Source organism: Nyctereutes procyonoides, unplaced genomic scaffold (assembly GCF_905146905.1).
Source record: "Nyctereutes procyonoides isolate TBG_1078 unplaced genomic scaffold, NYPRO_anot_genome, whole genome shotgun sequence".
Taxonomy (NCBI): domain Eukaryota; kingdom Metazoa; phylum Chordata; class Mammalia; order Carnivora; family Canidae; genus Nyctereutes; species Nyctereutes procyonoides.
This window is the reverse complement of record NW_026575133.1, coordinates 62,576,740-62,592,067: the sequence shown is the minus strand read 5'-3', so window position 1 is coordinate 62,592,067 and position 15,328 is coordinate 62,576,740. Positions and strand designations below refer to the sequence as shown.

The window sequence follows — 15,328 nt, the reverse complement described above, 5'->3', positions numbered from 1 at the left end:
ACCAACATCAATTATATCAACAGAAATAGTTCAGTATTCCTTAAATAACAAATTTATAGACCATAATTTCCTCAACTGATGAAAACGGTGCATCTTGCTTTTCTTAGTTTCTATTGGTGTGTGTTGATTTGTTTCTTTGGATAATTAAATATAACTCTTTTGTTATTGAAGCACAGTCATTGGGGCACCTGGATGGCAAGGTCAGTTAAGCATCCAACTCTTGGTTTTGACTCAGCATCATGATCTGAAGGTCGTGAGATCGAGCCGAGTCAGGCTCTATGCTCAGTGCAGAGTCTTTATTTTTCTGTTCCCCTTCCTCTGCCCCTCCTGCTTGTGCTCTCGCTGTCTTTCTTGCTCTAAATCTTTAAATAAATAAATAAATAAACAAACAAACAGACCCAGTCTAATAATTACCGATCTTATATTGGGATATAATGAACCTTTTGTGTAAATTTATAAAAATTGTACCCTTCAGAGTACAAATATCTTAGGAAAGAAATATCTTTCTTAAGTGCCTCCTTTGTTTGTTCTTTACTTGGTTAGTTTCTACTTAATTTTCAGGGGCCCAGCTAAGGCCTCATCCTCTCTAGGATATCTTTCTTAATTCTCAGTGCCTCCACTGAGTGTTCATCATTGCATATATTATATAAACATTACATCATGTATTAGCTGACTGTAAACTTGTTTAAATTAGTGCTGTGCTTTTCAATGTCCTGGCTCCTGACATAGTTTAAGACACAGAGAAATTCAACAGATGATTCTTGTGCTGATCTAAAATAAGGATGTTAAAATATCATTTCAAATCTTTTTGGTTAAGAAATTGATGGTATCAACCTACAGATAGGATACTATTTCAAGAAACAATATGTTTATTTGGGATGAAATACTTGCAGTTTGGGGTACACAGATAGAACCCCAAATATATTAGGAGGTAAACTTTTTTATGGGGAAGAAAAAAGATTAGGTAAGCTTATTTGTTTTTTTTTTTAAAGATTTATTTATGAGAGAGAGTTAGTGCGCATGAACCCAAAGGGGTAGAGCAGAAGGAGAGAGAATCTCCAGCCGACTTCCCCACCTAGCATGAAGCCTGACATGGGGCTCAGTCCCACGACTCTGATACGACCTGAGCCAAAATCAAGAGTCAGATGCTTTACTGACTGAACCACCCAGGTGTCCCAAGCTGTTTTTAAGAAGAGTTCATTGGTGCTGACAAGGATGCCTAGATTTGTACTTCATTGATTGGTCAGGGGTAATGGTCACTAGACAAAAGTTCACTTTCATCAGTCTTTCTCTTTCTTGCTGACTTTTAAAATGTTGGCAGTTTGGCCAGGAGGTTTAGAGGTTTAGAAAACAGGATGTACAAGGCAGTTCCTCTGAAATGGCTGTTCCAGCTCTGTTTTAAAAATGGCTCTACTTATATATCATTTTTCGCAATGGGAGTTACTTAAGTGTATTACTTTTTCTAGCAGGGATAGGTACTTTTTTGTAAGCTAGCTTTTCTTAAGAAGTTTTATACCTCCAACCATACACAAAGTTATAAAAGAATGAGTGTGGGTTTTAAGATTTTAGGACAAATATATCATTTGTTTTAAAAAATTAGCTTGAATGTACCCATCAAGAATCATTGAAGATAGCTTTGTACTTCAAGAATACCTATTTTTCTTTGTGAATTTAGCATTTCAGTACTCTAGTCTCAGATCTCTAAGAACAGTTTGTGAAAATAAAAAACTCCCCCATATGTTTAAATATTTTCTTGTTACTCCAGTGATATTTTTGGGGAGGCAATTGATGTGACACTCACATAAAATAACATAAAAAAGTAATAAATGCCCACTAGAATGTCATGTGGCTTTAATAAATCATGATGCAGTGTACATTAAATATGTGAGGAAATTTAGATGTTCAGTACAGCATAATTAAATACATCTACTAACAAAACTTTGTTTTGGCATGCAATGACATTTTTGTGATATAAAGTTAAAGTGATTTAACTTTTATTTTATAAATAAAATCAAATTATAGAATGATAAATTAATAATAATAATACCCAAAAGATGTGGAAATATTTGCTACATAAAGTGTCTGAGAAAAAAAGCAATAGTTAATAATATGGACTACTGAGTGTTATTTACATGGAGCCTGAGAGCGGAGATACAAGGGAATGATTCCTCGTTCTTTCACAAAGAGGGTAAATGTTGCCATTTGCATGGCATTCCAATTTCATATTTAAACTGCTTTAAGCCATATATATTTAAAATAGAAGCAAAGGAAATCTTATAACCAATTCTTTAGAAAATTGTAAATATCATGAAATGTCACCAAAACATAATTTTACATATATAAATTTAATTCTAGGTAGGTAAATTTATATTGAGAGAATAAAAATAATAATTACATTTATCAGTACTCCAATGTGCCAGAAACTATTCTAGGAGCTATTCATGGGTTACTTCTCAGCTTCTTAGCCACCTTGATAGAGGATATTATTCTCAAACAATGCAGTACAGGTGAATACTTCTACCACAGAGCTTTAGTTTCACATTCTATGTTTGCGAGCAGTATTAGCCTTTTAATAAAGGCTCAAGGCATTTCTAGCTGTGTATAATTCACAAGGTTTGCCTGATAATTGAAGTAAAAGAAGGGAACAAACTTGAATGTGAAAGAGCGTTTTTATTTATTCATTATTTCTCTTTGATCCTCATAGTAATAAATTACTTTAAATTATAGAACTAAGTTCACACTACACTTTTCTATCTCATGTTTTTAGCTGACTACAAAGTTAGCTCATCACTTGCTTCTAGCTTGAAATTGTTGTCATTTCTTATTGTTTTATATTTTGGCAGAATCAGTCAGAAGACTATCAGCCTAGCAGAAAGATATGACCAATTGCTTTAAAAATAAATGATACTAGACTGAATCAAGAAAGAAGAACGTTCATTAAAACTGTAGAAAAAAACCCTCATCAGTCTCTCCATATTGCTCTTGACAATGCCTGAGAGTTATATATTATTATTATTTTTTTTTAATTTTTATTTATTTATGATAGTCACATAGAATGAGAGAGAGAGAGAGGCAGAGACACAGGCAGAGGGAGAAACAGGCTCCATGCACCGGGAGCCCGACGTGGGATTCGATCCCGGGTCTCCAGGATCGCGCCCTGGGCCAAAGGCAGGCGCCAAACCGCTGCGCCACCCAGGGATCCCTATTATTTTTATTTTCAGAGCCAACCAGTCTCTTTTAACTTAGACTGCAGGATGAAGAGAGTAATAACATTTTCAGATAGCTCGTAAGTTTAGTGTGAGTGAGCTGAATTATTTCTTTCTTTTAGAAATTGTTGTCCTGTTCTTTTCTTTTGACTGATTTCATCAGAATTAACAGAGAAAAAATTTTACTATGTATTCTGGGCCTGTAGATTCACCTGCTCTTAATTAATAAGGTCATAACTAATGTCATAATAAAGCAAAGCTGACTCCGATTTTTATTCAACTTTTTAAAGTATCAGAAGGACCATTGCAATGTAATTTTTCTGGTAAAATTGATCAAGGCTACTCTTTTACCTCTTTTACTACTTAGGTTATTTCTAAAGAGTTGAAAATATCCAGTGAAATTAAATATTTAGAATATTAACTTTTTATTGTATTTCCTTTGGATTCACTTGAAAATGTATTAGGGGAAAAAATTAAGCAGAGGATTTCATTCAACAGTTTTCATTTTGTTTTTCAAAGTACGTTAGTGCTGAAAAACAAAATCAGAGTATGATATTATGTTCCAGTGACCAGACACAAAGTAAAGAACATTTCAAAATATTGACTAGTAATATATCAGAAAATATCTAAAAGGTATTGAAATTATTGGAACTAAATACATAGAGAGTCAACATTCAAGTTCCAAGTTAGATTTCAGTGATGACAAATACCTGCTTCTCTTTCAGTTGTCCACTCTGGGCACAACTGCCACTTGTCTCACTTCATCACCATGATCTGTTCTTTTTTTATGGGTACTTGGCTTTTATTCAAAGCAGCTGAGTCTCTTTTGCATGTAAGTGGCAGCTATTCTAAAGCTGTTGACACAGGAAGAAAGTGTGTGATGGTGGGTAGCGCTCAAAGAAACTTGAAAACTAAATATTCAAATGAGGAAAATAGGAAAACTATGGGATGCCCATGAAGGTATGAAATGCCATTTGCAAGGTTCAGAGCATTTATCATGGGTTTAATCTGAACATCAGTTTTTTCCATGCACTTAATGTTCAAACTTTCAACAAGAGGCATTGCATAAAGAAAATAATAAATTCAGTTCTTATATTATATTCCACAAATGAAGAAAAGCCACATAGTGATTTGGGGAATTATTGCTAACTATCAATTATATGTTAAAATTATATTAATATCCACATCATCTGGCCATTACTATGGATGGAGAAATAAATGATTTTCTGGAACATATCATTATTTATCTAATAGTTTTGTGAATTCCAGAGTCACGCTAAGGGCAAAAAAAAATTACACTTTCAGGTAACTTCCATGAGAAATCTAGGACTCTAATAAGGGTTTAAGATACATTTTTTTTCTCTTTTTGATACCTTTATTCTCAAAAATATATTAGTTCCTTTAAGTAGCTAGAATAGCAGAACTACCACATTGATTACAATGCAGAAATGGTTTTGTTTAAATCAGGAGTGGGCATTTCCCTGCTGGTGTAGTTGTTGCCCTGGGCTCTTCTTGCATACTCCCTGCAGTTCCCTGCACAGTGTCTTCCCTTTGCCTGCCTTCTCACCTTTTCTTCTCCTCCTTCTCTGTAGTCCGTTTCCACCCTTTGCATCTTTTCTCCCTTTTACTTTCTGCTCATTCTTTAATTTCTTATTCTTTTTTCTCTTCTTATCTCTTCATTTCTTTCTCTTCCCTTTCTGTCTTCCCTTCCCGTTTTCCTTACCTTATATTTGGGCCACATTTTTTCTCTTTCTTTAGTGGCCACCCTTGATGCCTCTTTTCTTTCTTTTTCATTTTTCCTCATATACGGAATCCATACGTGAAGCAACAGAAATTCAGAAAGGCTAAGATAGTTCCTGCCTTGAAGGGAACGTTCTATGAGATGGAAAAGAAAGCTATGAATGAAAACCTCCACCGTGCAAAACCTGTCCTCTCTGGTGAGCTCCTTGAGGGTAGAGATGGAGTCTTAATTCATTTCTGTAACTGTGTTGCCTGTAGTGCCCAGCCAGTGCTGTGGACACTGTCATACTCTACCTGGATCCCTGAGTCTTCTCTGTGGCACCCACCCCCTCTCCATGAGTGGGTATTACCTGCTGCATTCTCAGGAAGACCACCTTTGGCCAATCTAGTCCTTATGCCCTCCAAATCATGGATGTTCCAGTTGCCTTAAGGGGGTACTAGAATCCAAGTTTAAATGTGAAGTTATGTTTTTTTTTTTTTTAATAGAATTTTATTTATTCATGAGGGACACAGAGACAGAGAGAGAGGCAGAGACACAGGCAGAGGGAGAAGCAGGCTCCATGCAGGGAGCCCAACGCCGGACTGGATCCACGGTCTCCAGGATCAGGCCCTGGGCTGAAGGTGGCGCTAAACCGCTGAGCCACTGGGGCTGCCCTGAAGTTCTGTTTTGAACATGAGGAATGACCATGTCAATTTTAATTGTCAGCTCTTATGCATCGACTCACAAAATTCGGTTCATTATAGGGATCTAACATGTGCTTTGGACCTTGGTTGTTGTCTTTGTCTGTACATTGCTATCAGATAGGAAGTTGTTGCTGTAGAAACTGAGGGATATTTGGATGAGACATCCAAATTTCTGTGGAACTAGGCCTAAGCTCCACTCCAGCTGATACCACATCCTTCCTTTGTGCCTTCCCCAGCCCTGCTCTCCTCACTCCTTTTCTTGGGAGTACTGCTTCCCTTCCCCTCAGTCTGTGCCTCAGGGTCAGGTTCTCCTTCTTTTCTCCCTTTTCTCCCTATATTACTCCCTTTAGAGTACCTCCCCTGGAGGCATACCACATGTATGCCTTTAAGTATTGAATGAATTACTGGAACATGATATTACAAAGGAAGGATTAGAGAAAGCCTCACAGAGGTAGCCGTCTTTGAACTGCGTATGAGTTTTCCTATCCGGCCTCTTTTTCTGTTCTCTCTTCTGTATTCAGAAACAAACCAGTAAAGCAATTTCAGAAGATCTACAATACATTTTTTTTCATCTAAAAATTTAGCATGCTTTAAGTTATAGAAAAATTTAGTGGAAAGTAGCGAGTTCCCATATCTCCACCTCTTCCCAAATTTCTCCTATTATTAGCATCTTGGATTCTTGAGCATTTGTTATCATTCATGAGCCATTATTGATACATTATTATTAACTAAAGCCCATACCTTACAGAAAGGCTCATTCTTTTGTTGTGCATTCAGTGGGTTTTGTAAATGTATAATAACATATCTACTGGGACAATATGGGACAGAATAATTTCATTGCCCCCCAAAATCTTTGTATTCCATCTGTTCATTCCTTCAGTTCTCCACTCTAAACTTATTAGGCAACCACTGATCTCTTTGCTGTCTCTATAGTTTGCCTTTTTCAGAATGTCCTATAGTTGGAATTATACAGTATATATGTACCTTTTCAAATTGGCTTCTTTCACTTAGCAATAACCATTTATGGCTCCTCCATGACTTTTTGTAACTTAGTATCTCATTTCTTTTTTGTTGCTGAATAGTACTTCAATGTATGGATCTGCCTCTGTTTTGTAACCTTTCATTTGCTGAAAGCACCTTGATTGATTCCAAGTTTTAGTAATTATGAATAAAGCTGCTATAAACATCCATGTGCAGGTTTTTGTGTGGACATAAATTTTCAAGTTATTTGGATAAATGCCAAGGAGTGTGATTGCTGGATTGTACAGTAAGAGTATGTTTAGTTTTGTAGGAGATTTCCAAACTGTCTTCCAGAGTGTCTACCATTTTGCATTCCCATGAGCAATGAATGAGAATTCCTGATGCTCCACATTTTTGACAGCATTTGTGATTGTTAGTGTTTTGGGTTTTAGCCATTCTAATGGGAGTATAGTGGATTCTTATTTCAATTTACAGTTCTTTAATGACTTATGATGTTGAACATCTTTTCAAATGAATTTGCCATCTGTAAATATTTTTTGGTGAGGTGTCTGTTCAATTCATTTACCCATTTTTTTAAATTGAGTTGATTTCTTATTTTTGAGTTTTAAAAGTTCTTTAAATATTTTAGATACTAGCCTCTTAATAGATATGTTTTGCAAATATTTTATTCTAGTCTGTGGCGTGTCTTTTTAATTTCTTTTTTTTAAAGATTTTATTTATTTATTCATAAGAGACACAGAGATAGAGAGGCAGAGACATAGGCAGAGAGAGAAGCAGGCTCCATACATGGAGCCTTATGTGGGACTCGATCCCAGAACCCCAGGATCATGCCCTGAGCAGGAAGGCAGACGCTTAACAGCTGAGCCACCCAAGTGTCCCTCTTTTTATTTCTTTGTCTTTCTTTGAGCAGAATTTTTTAATTTTAATGACATCCAATTTACAGTATTTTTTTTTTCATGGTTATGCATGCTTTTGGTGTTGTATCAAAAAAAGTAATCACCAACAGCAAACCCAGAGTCACCTAGATTTTCTCTTATGTCATTTTCTAGGAGTTTTATTGTTTTTGCATTTTATATTTAGGTCTGTAATCCATTTTGAGTTAATGGTTAAAGTTTGTGAATGGTATAAATGTATTCGAGATTTTTTTTTTTTTTTTTTTTTTTGCATGTGGATGTCCATTTGTTTGAATACCATTTGTGGAAAAGAGTTTGGATTGCCTTTGCTCCTTTGTCAAAGATCAGGTGACTGTACTTGTGTCAGTGTATGCCTGTGATTTCTGTTCTGTATCATTAATGGATTTCTCTATTCTTTTGTTAGTACACATTGTCATGATTATTGTAGCATTATAATAGATCTTAAAGTCTGTTGCTGTTCATCTCATTCACTATTGCGATTCTTTTTTTAAAGACATATTTATTGGGATCCCTGGGTGGCGCAGTGGTTTAGCGCCTGCCTTTGGCCCAGGGCGTGATCCTGGAGATCCAGGATCGAGTCCCACGTCAGGCTCCCGGTGCATGGAGCCTGCTTCTCCCTCTGCCTGTGTCTCTGCCTCTCTCCTTCTCTCTCTCTCTGTGACTATCATAAATAAATAAAAATTAAAAAAAAATAAAGACATATTTATTGAGTGCAAATCATATATTCTAGGGATACAGCAGTGATTAGAATAGATAAAAAATCTTACACTCATGGAGTTTACTTTTTAGTGGGGATACTGTGTGTACATACACATATAGACCCTTAATGTTAAATAATAAATGCATGCATGAAAATACAAAAGTAAAGGCATATTGCAGATTGTAAAACTCCTGATTGAACGTTAGTATATAAAAACATGTTTGTGTACACATAGGCATGTTTATTTGAAAGTGAAAAAGCTATGTACTTGACTGTTTTCAGCAGAGGATACCTTTACCAAACCCTAATTTCATAATGACCACTAATAATTATCTTTTTTCAATTCTAGTCTTTTCCTTGATTTCTCAGTATTTTATTCAGAAAGAATATTGAGACATATTGCAGTGTGGGATATTACCTAGAAAAATGTTTGCTGTAGAATGAATGATTAGAAGGGATTTTTAAAGAGCAAAATAGTGGAAAGCTGTTCATAAGAATGCAGGGATAAGAGCAGATGTTTGGGATGTTTGGTGATGGACCTAACACAGATAATTTGGTCCTGTATCCCAGGAAAGCCATAAGGAGAGTGCTGATAAGATTCAGCAATAGGCAGAGAATCATTTTAGTGATGTTAAGGTTTAATATCAAGAAAGCTAGTGTTGGGCTAATCCACTTGTGAGTCCTGAAACAAAATAAATAAATATTAGCAAAATAAGAGAAAAATTAAATGACTAATGATGTCACTATAGGAATAAAGAGAAAATCATCTTTTTTTGTAAGGTACTGTATAAAAGTAGAATGGCAAAATTTGATGAGACTCTCATTTTGGAAATTGATGATAAGTCTGTTTATTTGGTAATCTAAAGTTACAGTAAGTTGCAAATGAGCTACTTTGTAGTTGTCACATTTAATTTGAGATGAAGGGGAAACTAATAATGGATATTTTTTGGAAGGTTATGTAGACTTGGGAAACCCCGTTTATACTAAATCATCAGAAATTAATGAACTATGCTTATGCTTCATCTGGTTCAGAGCTCAGGATAATGTCTTAGCCTGCTCAGTACAATCTGTGAAAAATATAAGCACTTACATCAATTATGTGAACAGAGAAAACTGAGTAATGAAGTCATTTTCATGACATTTCCATCTTTTCTTTCAACTGCTAGATACCTGAGTTTTTTATTTGTTTATGTTTTGTTTTCAGTGTTCAATTTTAGGCATGAGAAAGTAATACATATATTATTGTATATTTCTTTCAAATTCTGCATTGCAAAAACCTATATAAATATATGAATCAGAGCAATTTTATGTCTATTTTGAAGCATAGACAGTTATCTTCAGTGAAGTAACAAAACATATTATTGGGTTATCAATAATTTGTTACTACATAATATTAAGTTTAAGAACCACTATTAAAGGAGACTTGAATATTCTTTTCTATCGATAGTTGAAGTTAGCTTTGAGGTAGAAAATTCCAAGAAATCCTAGGGTCTTTCACAAAGAAGAGGCAATCAGGGAACAAAAGTTACTGACTTGTGTGCCTATAATATTCCAAGCACCAGGATGATTTTTTTGGATCATTCTTATTACATAAATTATCTAACTAATCCTAACAGCAATCCTATGAAGTATATGTTAATATCCACATTTATCAGATGAGAGGATTTGAGACCTATAGTATTAAAAAGATATTGCTGAAATACTCTTAGCAACTTAAAATAAGTTTTACGGGGGCATCTGGGTGGCTCAGTCAGTTAACCATCTGACTTTGGCTTAGATCATGATCTCAGGGTTCTGGGGTCAGGGTCCCCTATTGGCCCCGCATAGAGATCCACACTCAGCAGGGAGCTTGTCCTTCTCCCTTTACCTCTGCCCGACCCCCCACTCCTGCTCTCTCTCAAATAAATAAGTAAAATCTTAAAAAAGGCCAGTGCCTGGGACAGTGGGGAAGCTGTGCCCACAGGTGCCAGCTGCGTGGTCAGATGAAGGAGCGATGGAGCTGGAGCCCGAGCTGCTGCTGCTGGAGGCCCAGGAGAGTATGGAGGTGGCACAGAGCTACCGGTGGGAGCTGGGCCAGAGGCTGCAGGGGCTGCAGGAGGCATGGAGGCAGATCAAAGAGAGTGCATCACAGACAAGAGATGTCCTCAAACAACATTTTAATGATTTAAAGGGATCTCTTGGGAAGCTTCTGGATGAGCGAAGGTAACCCTTTTGCAAGAGGTGGATACCATTGAACAGAAAACCATTAAACCTCTAGATGACTGCCAGAAGCTCATAGAGCATGGAAGTTAATACTGCAGAGGACTTAGTCCAAGAAGGGGAGATTGCCATTCTTGGTGGCATAGGAGAACAGAATGAAAAACTGTGGAACTCTACCAAAAAGGCCTCACACATTCAGTTGGACAGCTTACCGGAAGTGCCTTTACTGGTTGATGTGCCTTGTTTGTCTGCTCAGTTGGATGACGCAATTCTGAACATAGTGAAAGACCACATTTTCAAGCATGGAACGGTAACATCTCGCCCACCAGTACAGATAGAAAAACTAATAGAGAAACCTGGAGGCATCATTGTTTGATGGTGTAAGGTGGATGATGACTTTACAGCCCAGGATTACAGCCTCCAGTTCTGCAAATGCACTTCAAATCATTTTGAAGACATATATGTAGGCTCTGAAACTGAGTTGATTGTGTTGCACATAGACCCCAACGTTGATTATCAGTTCAGAGTTTGCGCCCGAGGAGATGGCCAACAGGAGTGGAGTCCTTGGAGTGTCCCCCAGATGGGCCACTCCACATTGGTGCCTCATGAGTGGACAGCTGGTTTTTGAAGGGTACAGCTTGAGTAGTTGAAGAAATATAGCCTTCTGGAATGATTCTGAGTCCTTGGGTGTGCTCTACTCCAGTGCTCCAACTTATTTCTGTGGGCAGACATTGACATTCAGAGTTGAAACTGTGGGACAGCCAGACAGAAGAGACAGTATAGGAGTGTGTGCAGAAAAACAGAATGGATCTGACTCTCTGCAGTGTGATCAAGTAGTGGGCATTAGTACAAATGGTGCAGTTTTTGTAAATGGAAAAGAAATGACTAATCAGTTGCCAGCAGTTACTTCTGGGTCCACTGTCACATTTGACATAGAAGTGTGACTCTAGGATCCACCAATAATAACGAAGGAGAAAATTTCAAACTTAGAGTAACTATTAGCTCAAATAACAGAGAAGTGGTTTTTGATTGGTTGCTTGAGTAGTCCTGTGGTTTTCTTTATTTTGGATGCTCTTTTTGCTATCCTGGATGGAAAGTGTTGGTATTCTAGATTTTTGAGTGATTGTCTGTGGTTTTACAGGGTTTTAAACGTAGCTGTCCCACGTCAGTTTAATTGTAATTGGTTTTAAAAAAAACTGTTAGATTCATCTCGTAGTTAAGTCATTGGACGTGGAAATGGTTTACTGGATTTATTTTGGAATATTTTAGCCATAAGAGATTTGACTAATATGGACAAAACTGTAGTATAGTCAGCCTTCCTTGTAGCATAGTGTTAATTGAAATATCAGCATCACGATAAAAAAAAATGAAATTGGCTTTTAAAGTATGAGGATATACAGAAAGCCCTATATCCTTCCACTGTGTACTTCTTGGAAAGTTGATTGTTAAAACAGAAAAACTTAACATTATCTGATTAGATTTATATCTTCTAAGGATCCAAGGCCATGTAAAACTCTCGGATCAAACATTAGGAAGAGACCAGCGAGACACCAGGTTTCTATAATAGACATTCACTTGTGTGCTCTCCACCTGAGTGGTGAATATGCTGTCCATATTCAAGTATTTGTCAGCAGTATTGAATTTTATCTCATGTTCAGTAATCTTTAAGGCCCAAAAGTGTGATAATTTTTGTGTTCTTAAAAATTACTGAGCAGGTGTCTACAATAGGCAAAGTATTTTCTTTTTTCTTTCCTTGCAGTTTGATTCATGATAGGCTAGAGGATTTTTACAGGGTGGAACTACTTATGAAAGTAGTATGTACAGCAGTAGCCATTCACATATATGTAATATGCACTTGTGCATACCCAGCCTCAGTGATATGTATGTTACTACTCATAGGGTATGAGCTACATACAGTCCAGTTTAATGTCAGTTTTATAAATGGTCTTCTGGTGGACCAAACAAATATAGGGTAAATTCTTGACCTATTTTTTTTTAAACTTAAATTTGTTTAAAATATTTATTTGAAGGACTTATTTAGTATGTAAAAATGATTATCTTAACTTGCTATACCAGCCTGCAGATTCTTTTTTTTAATGTGAAATTTTTTCCCTTCATTTTTAACAGTAGAGAGGTGGAAAAGCAAGTTTGATATTTTTGTAAGATAATTTATTTGGGGATTCAAATTCCCTGTTAGACAATCATGACCTTTTTCCCTTGCCTTTTTATATATAAGTAAGTTGTCTTTCATTTGTTTGGTGATTGTTAAGAAGATGTGCTAGAATGTAGTTGCCTCATCCAGCTGTCTGAAACAAAATAAAAAACTAAAAGTTAAAAAAAATCTTAAAAAAGAATTATGAACAATAATTTGTTGCCTAAAAATTTATCCACATATTTACTTACAAATTAAACATTTTAGTTATATTTCCTTTACGATTCTCAAACACAGGGGTGCTTGGGTGGCTCAGTTTGTTAAACATCTGCCTTTGGCTCAGGTCATGATCTCAGGGTCCTGAGATCCAGCTGGGCCTTGGGCTCCCTATGTAGGAGTCTGCTTTGACCTCTCCCTCTGCCCCTCCCCCCACTCATGCTTGCACACACACTCTCTCAAATAAATAAATAAAATCTTAAAAAAAAATTCTCAAGCACAAATGTATTTCCCATTTCAGTGTCTTGAAACTCAGAAATATGCACCTCTCCTTAGGAGCATAAAAGAAATTCTTGCAGTTTCTAAATATTGACTGAAACTTATAATATCATGTTTTTGTTACATGTATATAACTATAAAACTCATAAACTCTATACTTTTCATGAAACTATTAAATCAAAGGAATATATAAATTAATATTGAGTAACATATCAATATTATTACAATTAAAATGTTAAAACTAGATTTTGCACAAATGACATCTTTACTTATAATATGAAGTATACTATCTGTTAGCTTAATTTTTTTCATGTAAATACTAATATGTCCCTTCATTATTCAGTTCCACTCATGAACCTTCATTTTCAGAGTAAATCCCAATATCTGATAGTCTTTAACACAGTTATATCTATACATGCTTCATTCTTACCATTCTCTAGTATTACAAGAGTACTAGTAGCTTTAACAGATGGTATCATAATTGCCAACACAAGGACTGATACTTTACCACACTACTTGATTATATAGTGGCTATATAAGTAGTCTATAATATCTTTATATTATTATTTGCATTTTAATCTAAATGAAAATGGAACATTAAAAATTTTTATAAAATGCTCGTATACCCCCAGTAATACATGTTGGAATTTTCAAATTTCCTAAGAACTATAGTCATCATGGCTAGAATGGACTACCTTGAGCAGTGTTCATTTTGGTCCCTTCTAGAAGGTATAGAAACATGTGTTTTGAATTCTTTAAGACTCTACTTGGTCTTGAAGATCCACTAGATTATTCCTGGGATTCAGATAAAGCTGTTATACTCATGGTAACAGTATATTACAAAAAAGGATACAGATTATAGTTAGCAAAGAAAAAAGACACATGGGGTGCAGTCTAGGAGAAACCAGATCCAAGCTCCCAAGGTTCTCCTCCCAGTGGAATTCACAGGAACTCACTTAATTTTCCCAACAATGGTGTATGACAACACATGTGAAGTTTCATCACTTACCTGAGTCAACACTTACCAAGTCTTTGTGTCCAGTTTATGTTTAGGGTCAGTCATCTGAGCATTTAGTGACTACATGATTGACTTCAGCTAGTCAGACTCTGGCCCCGATTCTGCAACTCCTTCTTCCCTATCCCTACCCACACACACTGACCGAAATAGGCATTCATCCACCATAAATCAAATTGTTAGGATAAAGTTTTCTGGTCAGATTGGTACAGCATGGCTTCAGGCATACAAAACCACTCTTATTAGGCATAATATCCCAAGGTCTGAGAGATTGTCTCCAAAGAGTTAGTCAGGGGTCAGCCCTGAAGACAGGCCTTTCTTTGGGATGTGGAGGATTAAAGCAACTCAGGCCTCCTGAGTTAACCCTTTCCTGCTGGTTTGACTCAATTATCTGCAGTCACAAAAATTCACCAACTATGAGGCACATAGAATGTGTCAATCCCTATCCAAACATTACCATATATTTTTTTCTCAACAAAAACAATATTAGACCCATATACTGATGAGGAAGATGATAATCAGCTAATTTAATTTCTTCATATGACATGGCTAATAAATATTACAGCTGGTATTTAAACAAAGTCGTATTTGATTTTATGACCTTGCAATTTCCACTGCTCCATCCATTATATATTCTGGGTGAAAATTAGGCTTTTATAGTCTACAAGAGAAATATCTTATAAAGGAATAAGAACTACAGTCAACGAATGCAATATATGTTGCCACTGTTTGGTTTAAGCACCCATGCCACCTGGCATTAGTCATCATTCCTGTATACTTGCTCAGTTTGGAATGATCAATATACCAAATAGAAAATGACTACCACAAAAAGGCTCTGTTTTAAAATTCCTTAGCCCCCTTACTGAAGCTGATTCTTTATATACGTAATATTTTTTAAAATATATGTTGGTGTCGGGAGGAAAAAGTTTTGCTCTACCCTTCTAAATTCTTAGACTGGTCCAATGACCAAATTAACACAGGACAGACAGAAAACAAATTTAATTATGTTTGTGCAGGCCATCTCTAAAGGCACTGAGACCCAAAAACAAGTCGGATAATTGAAGTTTATATGCCATTCTACACGAAGGAATAGGATAGGGGCCCGGGGCTTCAAGTAGATAAGGGTAGTTCACAGGGCGATAAGAAGAGCAGATGTTTGGTAATTAGATGTTTGCCCTGACATGCGTGAAGGCCATTCAGATAAAAGTTATCTCTGGTCAGATAGCTTTATTCTGAGCCAAG

The 15,328-nt window shown here is 36.1% G+C and overlaps 1 protein-coding gene and 1 pseudogene across 1 annotated transcript in view; both read left to right on the top strand.

Annotated features, from left to right (window-relative positions):
• The window catches only part of GALNTL6 (polypeptide N-acetylgalactosaminyltransferase like 6), a 1,153,240-nt gene that overhangs the window by 45,277 nt on the left and 1,092,635 nt on the right, over positions 1 to 15,328 (top strand). The gene's annotated exons all lie outside the window — the stretch shown is intronic.
• On the top strand, positions 10,216 to 11,535 carry LOC129493594 (cytokine receptor-like factor 3; annotated as a pseudogene).